Raw genomic sequence first — 13,791 nt, 5'->3', positions numbered from 1 at the left:
AGGAAGATGGAGCGAGAAGGGATTGGGGCAGCTGTCACTGCCTTATATTCTGAGCTTCAGTGGAAGTTATGGGTTACAGCAAGGTGTTGCTAGCTTTAGTGAGTTTGAAAACCTTTGCAGAGTCAAAGATGCTCACTGCCTTCCTCTCTGCACCAAGTGCTCACCTTCACCCTGAAATCCCCGCCCTGGCTCGTGGGCCATGCTCAGTGATTTTCCTCCTTGCTGAAATGGCCGAGGGCCATGAGGAGGAGAGAATAACTAGAAAGACCGGGCTCTGGGCTTCACACCTGTTCTCTCCCTGTCTTGTCTCCCCATCCTGTCACTGAAGATACCCTTGGCCATAAAATTTTGTGCATATTCCCGAGAAAGTCAGATTCTACCCCACATACTCATCAAAACATAGCTTCCGGTGAGAAGAGAGGGAATTTGCACTGGGTGTTACTGATGGCCTGGTGACAGCTGTCAGTCAGATCAGATCCACCAGGCTCTGGCACAGAAGGGAGCAGAAGCTGTGGGGGAGGCAATCCTGCACTACCAGCTGCCCTGTTGTCTTGCAGATGACAGCCACTTTCACCGTTGGGGCAGAATATGCCAAAGAAACATGTGGTTATTCATCTCTGACCAAACCTTTGAGAATTAACACACCCACTCAGTTTTATTCATTGCATCAACAGTTGCCAAGTGCAATAGAGACAATTATTTTCAGTGCAGAGCGCTGGGCAGGGAGATGTTTTCTACTTTAGACGAGAGAAAGCGTCACTAAGAACCGATGATGGAGCCGGGTGTCCCAGGGTTTAGGCTGACTCTGCCACTTAGTAGGTTTGCCACTTCGGGCCAGTTACCTGACATCTCCGTGCTTCAGTTTCATCATCTGTAAAATGGGAAAAAATGTGGGGGTTAAATACATTAATTCATATAAAATGCTTACAGCGGTGCCTGGCACAGTTCTTAGTTCCTTTGGGCCTTTTGTAGAGGGTTGGGGACTTTTGTGTGTCCAAAGACAGGAAGCCAGGTCTGTTGAGCGCTCCCAGCTTTGAGGTTTAGAGTTCGGTTTTGACCATGGCATATGAGCAGGGTATCAGACACCTCAGGGTATCACATCTTGGAGGGGGTTGTTTTTGTTTTATCCCTGCCTCATCCAGTTTCTCTCTTTCTCCACATGCCTTCACAATGGAGAGGGGAACATGCTGAGTCTAGGATTTCTAATCAAAGCTAACCACATCCCTGACATGGTTGGATAATATTACAAATTGGGCACATTGTTCCTGTTTTGACTCAGAATCACAGCGGGAGGCCGCGAAATAAAATTGGAACGACTGGCAAGTGCTTTCAGATCAGCGATTAGGGTAATCACAGTTCTGCACTTGCCAAAGGCATTCCTTCCCCCTTCTTGTTTTCAGAGGAAAGCTTGCTTTGGGCATGTGTGGGCTTCTCTTTGAATGGCCGTGCTACTGTTAACCAAATGAGATGGCACCTGTTCCTGAGGGTTGTAGTGGAATTAAATGAGCTAATGCTTGAGAGTGCCCAGGACAGAAGCTAGCTCATAGTGGGTGCCTTTCTTACACATTCTCCCCTTGGATAAGGAGAACACAGTAGGCCAAGGAGCAAACCTCGTGAATGATATAAGGAGGTGTCCACAGGCTGGCAACATTAGCATCGTGGAGGAGCATGTTAGAAATTCAGACTCTTGGGGCCTCCCAGACTCATTGCCTTAGCACCTGTATTTCAACAAGGTCCTCTGTGATGTGTGCACACTGAAATGTGAGAACCACTGACGTGAACTCACCTATGTGAAGATGGAACCAGAGATGTGGCCTTGTAACTCGCTGCTGGTAACTTGCTGGGCTAACTAGTTCAAGAGGAGTGATTCTGGTCTTAAACCTGGTCATTTGGAAATGAGCTAATTACTTATTGACTCTGACAGTGTAACAGAACTCCTCATTAAATGTGGGTGTTTTCAGCAGTATTAGTAAAACTCATTTTTAAAAAGTTATTGTGGTAACAGATATATCACATAAAATTGGTTATCTTTAACCATTTTAAGGGTACAATTCAGTGGCATTAATTTCTTTCTCTATGTTGTCTACTATCACCACCATCCATAATCCAATCTTTTCTGTCACCCCAGTGAGAAACTCTGTACCCATTGAGCAATAACTTCCTGTTCCCCTCTCTCCCACAGCTCCTGCTAACTTTTAATCTACTTTCTGTCTCTATTAATCTGTCTATTTTAGATACTTCATAGAAGTAGAACCATGCAATGTCCTTTTGTGTCTGGCTTATTTCACTCAGCATAATGTTTTCAAGGTTCATCCATTTTGTAGCATGTATCAAAACATTACTTTTTATGATTGAATAAGAGTCTGTTTATGTATATATCACATTTTGTATATCCAGGAAAATTTATCTTTTTATATTCCACAAATTTTGTTCTAATATGAATCTGGGTTGTAGACAAGGCCAAGCTTGTTTTCGGTAAACATTTATTTGGTTTCCATGATAATATTCAAGTCAGTTTATCCATGGAATTGTCCCTTAATATTTCCCAAATTTAGGAGTGTTTTCAAGATGCGTTTTTATGTTCTGAATTGGATCTACAAGGGAGATATTTGGTAGCTCTGGGGAGCCCTAGAGAACTAATGGTTGGCTTTAAAAAACAGTTTGCCTGAAACCATTTGTTCTTCAGTGGTCTTTTGTGATCATTTCTGGAGGTGAGTGCATGGAAAGCAAGAAGTTTGCCCATGAGAGATTAGGGGAGGCATTCTTGTGGACCGCTTGCTTTCCCCAGATGCCTGGATGCCTGATCATCCTACTTCACCTCCACACTTGGAGCTGAACTGCTGCTTATTCTAGAAATGGAGAGGTACCATGCCCATGCGGGAGAGGGAATTAGCATTAGACTCATGTCCTGGACTTTGAAAACCTTGTTTTCAAGGCCTGAACCCACCCCCTTCCTTCACAAGATGGCGCCATGCCTTTGGCCCAGGCCAAGGGAACTCATAGAACAATGGCGGTGACGATGGTTGCCATGAATTGAGAGCCAACCAGGGAGATACTAAACCCATTGTAACCACTTTCAGATGTGTTATCTCATTTCACAGAGTCATAACATTTTTGTGCTGGCCTGAAACCATGAAAGTAGCTCATCCAGACTTTTCATTTTACAGTCAACGAAGTGGGGCTTCAGAGAGTGGCTGATTTTCCCAAAATCTCAAAGGCAGTTCCCCACCTTTTGTCCATAAGAGAATCAGAAAATTGGGTCTCTCTCACCAGGTATATCCTCACTCTTCCCCATTTTGAGATGATGGTAAGGGGCTTTCGATCATCCCTATGCCCAATGGGAAGCTGCTCACCTTACATAAGAGGATGAACTGTGTGAGCTCACCATTGTTCCCTGAACTGAATCCCACACTCACAATTCCGCAGGTCCTTGGCAAATACCTCAGGCTTCTACCGTTCACGACCTATCTGAAATGTGTTTGAGAGAACGGTATTTATAACGATGACCAGCAGGTTGCCTACCCCTTGAGAAGACAACATAGGGCAGGGGTTAAGATCTTGGGTTCCTCACTGAGATTATAAGGGTTCAGATCCCAGCTCAGCCACTTATAAGCTTTGTCCTTGGGTGAACTACTTCAGCTTGGTTTTCCCCTCTGATTAAAGGGGGTAGAAGTAGTGCTTACCTTGCATGAATGATTGTCAAGACAAATAAATTTATTTGGAGAATTTAGAACAGTACCTGGCATAGTGCAAGCATTCGAGACATTTTGGCTGGAGGCACTTACTGTTATTTTAGATCCAGATATCTGCTTCTGGATTTACCCAGATGAGTGAGGAGCTTTGTGCCAACATCGTGTTGTATTTTCCCCCTCCTGCAAATTCCTTCAACTGAATTGCGATTAGAAGCCATTCATCATAAGCAACAGTCCTGTGAATCAGAGTGAAATGTTCACTCGAAAGAATGTTTTTGAGGATATCCTTTGCTGTATTGTATCCTTATCTTTACACAGAAGCCAGAAGAACTTTCTCTCAGTTCTCTGTCGTAGAGAGATGGCTCTTCTCACGATCTCTTTGTTTCTGATGTGATGGTTACTTTGGAGCATATAGAGCACAGGTCAGCAGACTTCTTTTAGAACGTTCCAGAAAAGAAATAGTTTTGGTTTTTCCATTTTGTCAACCACACAGTCTATAGTTGAATGTAACATTGATTGGACATGGCTGTGCCCCAGTGAAAGGTCATTTGCAAAACCAGGCCTCTTGCCAACCCCTGATGTAGATGATCATATTTTTTCGTATTTCCTCCTTCAACATTAACTGCCAGAAAACCTTAGAGTCAGATCTGAGCCATGCTTTTAGCAAGTAAGTAGGCATGCATGCATTTTTTTTGTACTATCACCCTTGCTTTGCTTTGTTTCCCACATTTACATTCCATTAGTCTTGGATCCAGCTCCTGTGTTTACTTTTCCTTTATCATCTTTTGTGTGTATCTCTGCAGGTTGCCTGAGTTGTTTTGTTTTGTTTTGTTTTGGAGGAGGGCATGGTGGTGATAAATATATCAATATATCAGTTATATCAAATTTGCTTAGAAACCAGGACTGTAGAAACCACTTCTGACTCAAAGTTCAACATATGTTTTTAGATAGGGAAGCAGACCATGAGCTGTAAACTAACAACTGGGGCTGTATCCATGGCTTGAAAGCAGTGCACAGGCTTCAGCAGTTAGTGTGGGGATGCACGCTCTCTAACCTGAGAAGGAGAGAGGAGAGGGAAGAAGAGGACTCTGAGTAGTCATAAAGTTTCATTCCTACTTCTCACATTGTTGTAGAATTTCTTTTAAATGAAAACAGCCTCTTTGGTTTGCAAGCCTAACTCTGGCAGGAAGACAAATGATTTTTTTTTTTTACAGTATCAGACACATGGTTTCCTGTCTGTGTTTAACTTGCTAGCAGGGCATCTCAGACAGCTGGTTCCCCCTGGAACCCTTTGTGACCTTGATGTTGCTTCATGCCATCCAGCACACCCACTCTGGGTATTGGTCACATGCCTTGCACACTTTATTAACTTCTGCTGGCTTCTGAGTAAGAGAAGGCTTAGCAGTTCTGCCTTTCTTCCAGATCTCATTTTGTGTTTGTTCTGCTCCATCACCAGGCGGCTGGCTCCATGAGGAAACTCTTGAGTTCTAGCTTGTGAGAAGGGAGAAGGATAAAGCGGTTCTGAGGTCTACGGCCTTTCTAGTGGGCACCCCTCAAAATAGCTGGCTTGCCAGCTGTGCGTTTTTGTTGAGAATGAAACAAACCAGATCTCCTTTTTGGTCTAAAGGCAGAAAGAAAAAAAAAATAAGTGGGGAAATATGGTTGAGAAAAGTTGTTAGAAGCGGGAGAAAATTATGGATTAAGTCACTAGTCTCGTTCCTGGGAAGAGAAATCAGTTATTTAAGGTGATGACTCAGTGCTGAAGTAGCCTTTCGTTGTGCACGACTTAGGTAAGAAAGCAAACTCTGTATCCATGAATTTAGCTCCACGTCTGGCCGAGAAAAAGTCAAGCTCGTGTGTGCCAGAGGCCATTGTGACTCAGTCAAGCGAAGCCGGGGAAGTGTTTGAAGTGACTTAGAGCAAAGCAACTCACTTTTGTAGATTTTCTTTTTCCTAAGCGCAAAGTAAACAATTAGATGTACCGAGGCCAGATGTGGTTGTCGGTGGCGTGCATTTATACCCTGGAATGTCATTCCGATATGAATCATGGCAGCGTGGAATCCAGTACGGACACAGCCTGGCCCGAATCCCATCCACTGGGTAGCAGTTACCAGCAAAGCCACTGCTCCAGTAGGGATGGCCTTGCCGCAAGGCCCTGGTCAGATTCTTCTGTGGCCTCACATTTCTCCTGGGTGAGGAGGAGAAGGAACAGCAGAGACTCTTCTTGCTATTTTGCAAGTATCCCTGTGTCCCTCCAGTGGAAAAACACTCAGGCCGCTAGCTAACCACTGAGAAACTGACTTTGGTTTTGGATCAACTAACTTCTGGAGTCGGTGTTTCCCACCAGTTGGACAGCTGGCTGACTGCATTTGGAAAACCATTTTGGATCCTCAGATTATTCCTGCATGTTGTTAATTATTAATTTTACCAGTAATAATTCTGCCTAATTTTAAAAAAACAAATACTAACTTTTAAAGAAACCATTCGTATTTCCTCTTCTACTTAAAAACTTTAGAAAAAAATTTACCTCATTATGCTTTGTTAAGATATAGCTGATTCTCATGTCAAGAAACAATTGATCCTAAATTTAGTTGTTAAAAATCCCTCTGATCTCCTGGCCCCATGCTATTCAAATAACTATTTCTCCTGTCGTCCTGAAGTAGTAGTTCTCAAATTTGGCCACTGATTGGAAACACCTGAGAACTTTAAAATATAACTGGGTCTTCACATTGGAAACATATGAGCAGCTTTAAAAAATACTCATAACTGGGTCTTAGACCACTGCAGTTTCTCAGTTAATTGGTCTGGGGCCTGATAGCAGGACCTGGAAAGAAATTCCCCAAGATATTCCAATATGCAGCGAATGTTGGGAACCACTGGACTCAAGACAGCTTTTTCTGCCAAATCTTTTTCTATTTTTCATCATTTTCTCATATACTATGGAAGGGATAATAACAATAAGAGTGGCAACAACCACAGGAAGTAGCCAAAATTCAGCCTTCTAAGTTTAGAGGAAAAGAAAAACAAACAAAATACCTATCATATTCTCATTCCTGAGGAAGAACAGGACTTTTTAATATGAAATATTATTGTGCTTTCTACAATTTACAAGCAATTACTTGAGAATGAGGCTGACACCACTTTGGGTATAGGCATCTCAGGTTTTAGGACTGACAAAATTATGCATTAAGGGAAAATGTATTTTCAACCTTAGGCCGTCACTGAAAGATTGGTTTGGGTGCAGGCCTAAGGAATGGCCACTCTTTTGGCAGAGTCAAAGGGTAGGCTGGGAGTGGAAAGGGCACGTGGCTTTAGGAAGTGATGGAACTGCAGAGAACCATGGTTCATGCTGCCAGTCAGAAGAACCATGAGGGTGTACTCGGTGACCTGTGGTTAATAGTGTGGATAATTAATGTGCTTTTCCTAAGTGGTCTAGACTCCCTGTTGGAGAAGATACTACAATAACTCAAGAAATGTACCTCTGCTTTGGGCTTTCCTGAGAACAGGATGGGCCTCTGGTCAGAGTGGAAGGTATAATCCAGACAGGCAGCTAGAAAAAGATAAAAGACTCAGAGAGCCTAACAAAACCAAAGGCTAGTGATCAGAAGACCTTAGCACAGAGAAGAAAGTGAATAAATCTTGCACCAAAGAACCTGTGTCAGGCTTGAGACTAACTGTAGAGGGACAGGAATTCATAAGACGTGCCATCGTGTCTCGGGCAATGCCTGGCATCATGTAGGCACTCGATAAATGTTGACATTCCTTCTAAAGTCACAGCAACCGATGTAGCAAGAATCTGTATCCCGGGGAGGCGTGTGAAAAATGATAGGCAAACTGGAAGGGATGTCTAACACATCAAAAACAGAATCGGGTTTTACTTGCCTGAAATGGCCTGCCGTATAAAATTTAACAGATAAGTGTAAAGCCAGGCATCTGGTTCCAACCATCGATTGTAGAGGACCAACTTATCAAAGAACTCACTTGGCATCTGTTCACGTGATAACGACCTGGGATTTCGGGCTCAGGTAAGGTCATTCTGAAAACAGTGTGATCTGGTTGAGAGAATCAGAACAACAGCAGAGCAGACAAACAAGCAATAGTCTTAAACTGCTTTCAAAGGAAGAGAAGGTGAGAACCCCATTGTAATCTTGGCCATGCAGATCACCTCCCAGGTATTATAGCTGGACACATCAGGAAAACACATCAGGAAGCATATTGAATAGCAAGAATGGTTTCAGAGAACAGAGCACTTCATACTGAGGAAAAGGTATTTGTTGGGTGCATGCTCTATATTGGGAAGGAAGATTTTGCTGTGTGAAAAATAGGTTAGATTTTTGGGTCTGATTAATCTGTCTTTTGAAGAGTGATTGAATGAACCTAGGAGGTTCAACCTGGAAAAGAAGTGATTTAGGGAGATATCTAAATATCTAAGAGGCATTTAAGAGCTCTCATTCCATACAGGAAGGAATCCTTCTGTTGTCTTTTGCTTTAGAGAGCAGCACAAGAGACAATGACTGGAAGTTACAGAGAAATCACATTTGACTCACTGTAAAGAGTCAATTTTTAAAATATGCCAATATTTAGACTTTATCCCAATAGATCTGCAGTTAAATCTATTGGGATTATGGAATGGATTGATTTACAGAGGAGTAGGACCCCACTATTGTCACATTTCACCCAGAGGTGTTATCTTTACCTCTCAGGAACAGTCCAGAGGAGGTTGTCATACCCAGGTTGTCATGCTCCAGAAGAGGTTGCCATATGAGATGAGGAAATAATGCAAAGTGAATTGTGGGTGAGAAGAGTGGAAAATAATTTGGCTTTGAAATGTGTGCAATTGGAATAAAACAATCACATGGATTGGAGAGACTTTTCTTCCTCCGTTTTGGGAAAAATATTCTCAGGTCTGTCCAGAATGTCAACTAGTACTGCCAGTATGTTGGAAGTTAAATTAAATCCTGCATGCCCAGTGAGCTCACTGTCCTTCCGTTGCTTAATTAAAGTGATGTTTTATTGTTTGCCTGAATTCAATTGTTTGCTTTTTATTGAGATGATAAATGGGGAGTCATATCTCATTCTACACTCCTCTCACAGTTAATTGACTAGAAAATTTTCATGGACCATTTTCTCATTGGTTAACACTGAATACAATTGTGCCAGGGTTTTGCAAAGAATTCCACTAAGAATTTTCTTTGCAAGAGGAAAGCATCACTATGGCAGGGTACCAAGGAGATACTCCATTTCTGCGAAAGCAGTTCTTTAATGTGTAAATGAATCACCTGGGGAATTTTTTAAATGCATATTCTGAATCAGCAAGTTTAGGACAGGGCTGAGATTTTGTATTTGCAGTAAGTTCCCAGGTATGCGAATGCTGCTGGACTAGGGAACAAGCTTTGAGTAGCAAAACACTAAGAGATTCTGTACCATCCCACCGACATTTCTGAAGATGCAGAAACTGTTGTCAAGATCTTTGAACTCCCCAGGAAAAAAAAATGTGGCTAACGATGGAGCTTGGTTTTGTGTGTGTGAGTATGCCTGTGGGCAGGGAGAGAAAACAGAAGGAAGACTGGTAAGGGTATGAAGATAACGAGGCTCTTCGTTTTGTTCCATAGGAAATCCTTTATTTTCTCTTTAGAGAATATGTGTGACTACATGGCACCGTGTTGGACTCAGTCACTCTCCCTTTGCCAGTTGAATGAGCATCCTTGGAATATATTCAGTCTATATTTAGGAGGCCTAAGTACCTTCATTTCATTTTCATCATTTTCTTTATTATAACTGGTTCCAACCTTCCTAGACATATGGTTCAATTGAGATGTGTCTCTGGATAAATGACCACCCAAAATAAACCAAATAACTGCAAAGCACATGCCTCCATTGTCTCCGTACTGCCAGGTTGCCCACCTCCGTAGCAGTCTTACTTATTTCTGCTCTCTGAGTCATACACTTTAATATATGCTATCTTAAATTTATTTCCGACAAGATTTTATTGCTTCATTTTTGCAGTTCTGAGAGTCATGGGGGAAAATGATTTATTTTAAAACAGTGGTATCATGTGACAAGTTACAAAAAGAGCTCAGCAAAACTGCCTGAGTACCAACAATCAGGCCATCTACTTTGTGATATATTAATGCTGTATTGACTTCCTACAAAGTCAGGGATATTATTTTCTGCTTGGAAATTTGTGAACCTGTATTAGTCAGCCAGACAGGTGCTGATGTAAAAATACCAGAAAACTGTTGGGTATTTATTTGAGGTAAAGGCTTACAGTTACAAGGCCCTAAAGTTTCCAACTCAAGATACCATAAGAGGTACTTCTTCACCAAATACCTGTTACTATGTGTTGAAGCAAGATGGCAGGCGGTGTGTGCAAGGGTTCAGCCTTCCTCTTAAGGCTCTGTGGTCCCAGCCTCTGATCTCAGCCGTAGGCTGGCATAAGGCTCATCTCCCTCAGGGATTCATTTCTTTCTGGGCTCAGCTGCTCTGGTCTCTTTTACAAGGTCAGCTGTAGACTAGCAGGTTCATCTCTCTTCCCGGGGCTGCAGAGTCCAAGTTCATTCCCCTTCTGTATCTGTGGTGCTCTCTCTATTCCTCTGTGTGCATCTTATTCTCTGTATCTACTTCTGTGTTCTTGATTGAGCATCTGTTTATATAGCCCACCAAGGGGCAGGGACTCAACCCTGCATGCCCTAATGACATGGGTGAATCAAAGCCCTAATCTTGATATAATTAAGTAAACATCAAGCCTTTGAATTGAATACAGTCAAAGGGTATCATGCCCAGAGAAACAGACCAGTTTACAAAATAATCAATATCTCTTTTTGGAATTCATAAATAATATCAAATTGCCACAGAACCGTTCTTAATTTTAAAAATCTTTGGTTAAAATCTATCATAAAATAATTGAAACTTAAGTGCTTCACAAACATCGTCTCTTGTCTCTTGTAGTCCTTATGAAAACCCAGTGAGTTTGATTCTCTGTGTTGTCCTCATTCTATAGATAAGTAAGCCAAGCCTCCAAGTTATACAGTCAGGAATAACAAAGCCGTATCTAAAATCAGTCCCAAGTTTTCAAAACCAAGTTATATTGCCTCTAAATAAACAGAATAATAGCTGTACAGTTTTAAATCTCAGATCTAATTTGTTTATCCTTGGAGATTTCTATTGCCTGCTGAAGTATTAGTAATTTGAGGCTAGAGCTAGTTGTTTTTGTTTTATTTTGTTTTCTTCAAGTCATCAAGAAAGGCAGTTTGAATGTGTGCACTGAGAAAATCATGAAATTGGATCTCAGCTCAATGTGGTAGCTGGAAATATAGTGGATGGGAGATGAGGCGAGGTGAAGGATGGTAGTACATCACTTAGAAAAGTCTCCTTCCCAGAGCAGCAGAGAAGGGACGTCAGGACTTTAAATGTGTTTGCTGCTGCAGAATGTCCTACTAAATTGTTTAAGGGGAGTCGTGACCTTAAATCTCAAGCAACAAGCACAGCATGGTCAAAGATATTCCAGGGTGTATAGGAGACTTGGAAAACCCTCAAAGTAAGCTGTGTAACAAACATCATGTTATTTTGATTGGAAATCATAGTTTTCTGATGGATAATAAAGGTATTTTCAATAGATGTGAACCTCTCTTTCTTCCCAGTGCCTTAATCGTCCCTGAAATATAAATTATATCATCAAACATCAAACTATAAGCTGCAGGTTAGCACATCTGTTTATACAGGAGATGAGTTAACACAGTGACATCTGGAGACCAAGAATTGTTGAAAAGGGTTGTATAAGGAGCAGGCTAGATGGGGATGAAACAAACTGTTTTTAATCTTATAACTGCAGAGAATGAACCAGTAACACTAGGATTCCTCAGTGAATTTGGTAAACTAGAAAACATAAAAGAATATCTGGATCCCCAGTAGCACTGGCTGGAAACACTTCAGGTTAAATATATATTTCTTATATGGGTTATTGTTCAAAATACTGTGGGATGGACTTTTTTCAACTTTTCTCAAGCAAAAGTTAGCTTAAACTGCATCATCCTTTTATTCTTTAATTCTTTTTCACTGTATAGATAATTCTGGCCTTCTTAAAGATGTGACCTTAGTATGGGTTTAACATTACCTTTATTTTCTATTTTTAATATATTAGAACTAGACAAAGGAATATAAGTAATATATTACTTATATATTATGGACTTGAATAATATGGATTCAAGATATATAAAAGAGTAGATATAATGTATATATATGGGTTTAAATGGTATTTCATTGTGATCTTTTTTCATATTTTTCTGATTATAAAGGAGACTGAGCATTTTTTTCCTTGTATTTTTTCATGTTGTGTCACTTTTGTGAGATCCCTGTGTTTGAGATATGTTCTGCCTTTTTTTTCCTATTGGGCTTCTTAACTTTTTCTTGTTGATTTGCAAGAGTTCTTAATATATTCCATATGCTAATTCCTTACCTGTTACATATCTTATAAATAGATTCTCCCATTTTTTAGCTTGTCTTTTTACTTGATTGTGTCTTTTGATAAATTCTTAGTTCTTTTATCATCAGGTATATCAATTTCTTCTGTTTTGGTTAATGCTTTTTTATTTTTGCTAAGAACATCCTGAAAAAAGGCAGAAAGATATTCGGGTATACTTTCTTCAAAAGATTTTATAGTTTGTATTTAGTGAGGTAAGACCATCTTTTTATTAGTTCATCCCATGCCTTTACCACATTGTCTTAATTACTCTAGACTTATATGTATCCGGTAGGGCAATGCCTTCACTTTGTCTCATGGTTCTAGTTAGGACCGCCAATTCCTGTGGAAGAGAAAGAGTTATGATTGGCATCAGCGTCCATTTCCTGTTTTTGAAAGGAATTCATCCAGCATTTCCCCATTAAAATAAGGTTTGTGGAGGATTGTTGTATATTCGGATGGGAATGTTTAGCTTTATCCCATATGGTCTACTGAATTGATCAACCATATAGGTTTTCTCCTTTAAACATTTAATGTGGTCAAATAACATTAGTACTTTTGTTTTGTTTTGTTTTATTATTAATGCTAAAACATAACTTCCCTGGTAACCTGACCATCCTGTCTTTTTTTAAATCCACTGCTAAATTCAGCTCGCTCTTATTTTATTTAGAATTTTTCTTTTATCACGGTTCATGAGTGTGATTGTTCTGTAATTTTCTTATCTTTTTGTCGGGTTTTGGTTGTACTGTCTTCATAGGGTGAATTGTAGCACGAGACATTTTTCCTATTCTCTGGAAGAGTGTATGTGAAATTGAAACCTCATCCTTGAAAGTTTGTAGCTCTGTGCTTCACCTAAGACTGGTATGTGTTTGAGGTTTTGGGGGAACAGTGTTGCCAAATCGTTTGGGTTACCTTTTTTTTCAACTTTTAAATTGAAACAGTTTTAAAGCTTCAGAAAAATAGAAAGAATGGTTCAATGAACCCTCTTTACCCTTTCTCTAGGTTCACCATTTGTTGACATTTGCCATCATCTGTCTTTCTCGTTCTCACTTTCTCTGTCTCTCTCCAGATATATATCTATTATGCAGTCTATTTTCAGTTTTCCCAAAAACTAGGGGCTTGTTTAAATTCGGTCAAGAACCACAACTGCACACATTTGTTTTTGCCTCCTTAGTGTGCTTTTGTGTATTATGACTTGACTCTGAACAGGCCAGACCATTTATTTTAAGAGAGCAACATTCTCTAATGGCTCTCACTTGCTTAGCTTGCATTTAAACATTTTTGGTAAGGATTCTATTAATGTTTTCATTGTAGGAAGAGAAATTTGGACAATTCTGAAAAAAAAACATAAACAAATTTTGCCCAGTGTCTTCAGTCACATTAGTATCAAGAAACCCTTTTTAACCGTTAAAAGGCTAAAAGCCAAAGATAAAATTGAGGAAGGTTATATGTTAGCACACTTTTTAAACTACTCACTCAGTTTCCTTAATACATGTAAGATTATTCAGGTTTGATCGTTTTTCTTGCATCAGTTTTGCTAAGCTATACGCATATATTTTTTTAGGACTTTGATCTTTTTTATCTGCTTTAGCAAAAGGTTTTCTTATCTTTTCAATCTTTGCCATACCTGAAATTATGCCC

At 40.3% G+C, this 13,791-nt stretch overlaps 1 protein-coding gene across 1 annotated transcript in view; it reads left to right on the top strand.

Annotated features, from left to right (window-relative positions):
* The window catches only part of TGFBR2 (transforming growth factor beta receptor 2), an 83,720-nt gene that overhangs the window by 41,744 nt on the left and 28,185 nt on the right, over positions 1-13,791 (top strand). The window lies entirely within an intron of this gene.

This window comes from Dasypus novemcinctus, chromosome 31 (assembly GCF_030445035.2).
Source record: "Dasypus novemcinctus isolate mDasNov1 chromosome 31, mDasNov1.1.hap2, whole genome shotgun sequence".
Classification (NCBI taxonomy): domain Eukaryota; kingdom Metazoa; phylum Chordata; class Mammalia; order Cingulata; family Dasypodidae; genus Dasypus; species Dasypus novemcinctus.
Note: the sequence above shows the minus strand (reverse complement) of the source record. Positions and strands in the feature narration are given on the sequence as shown.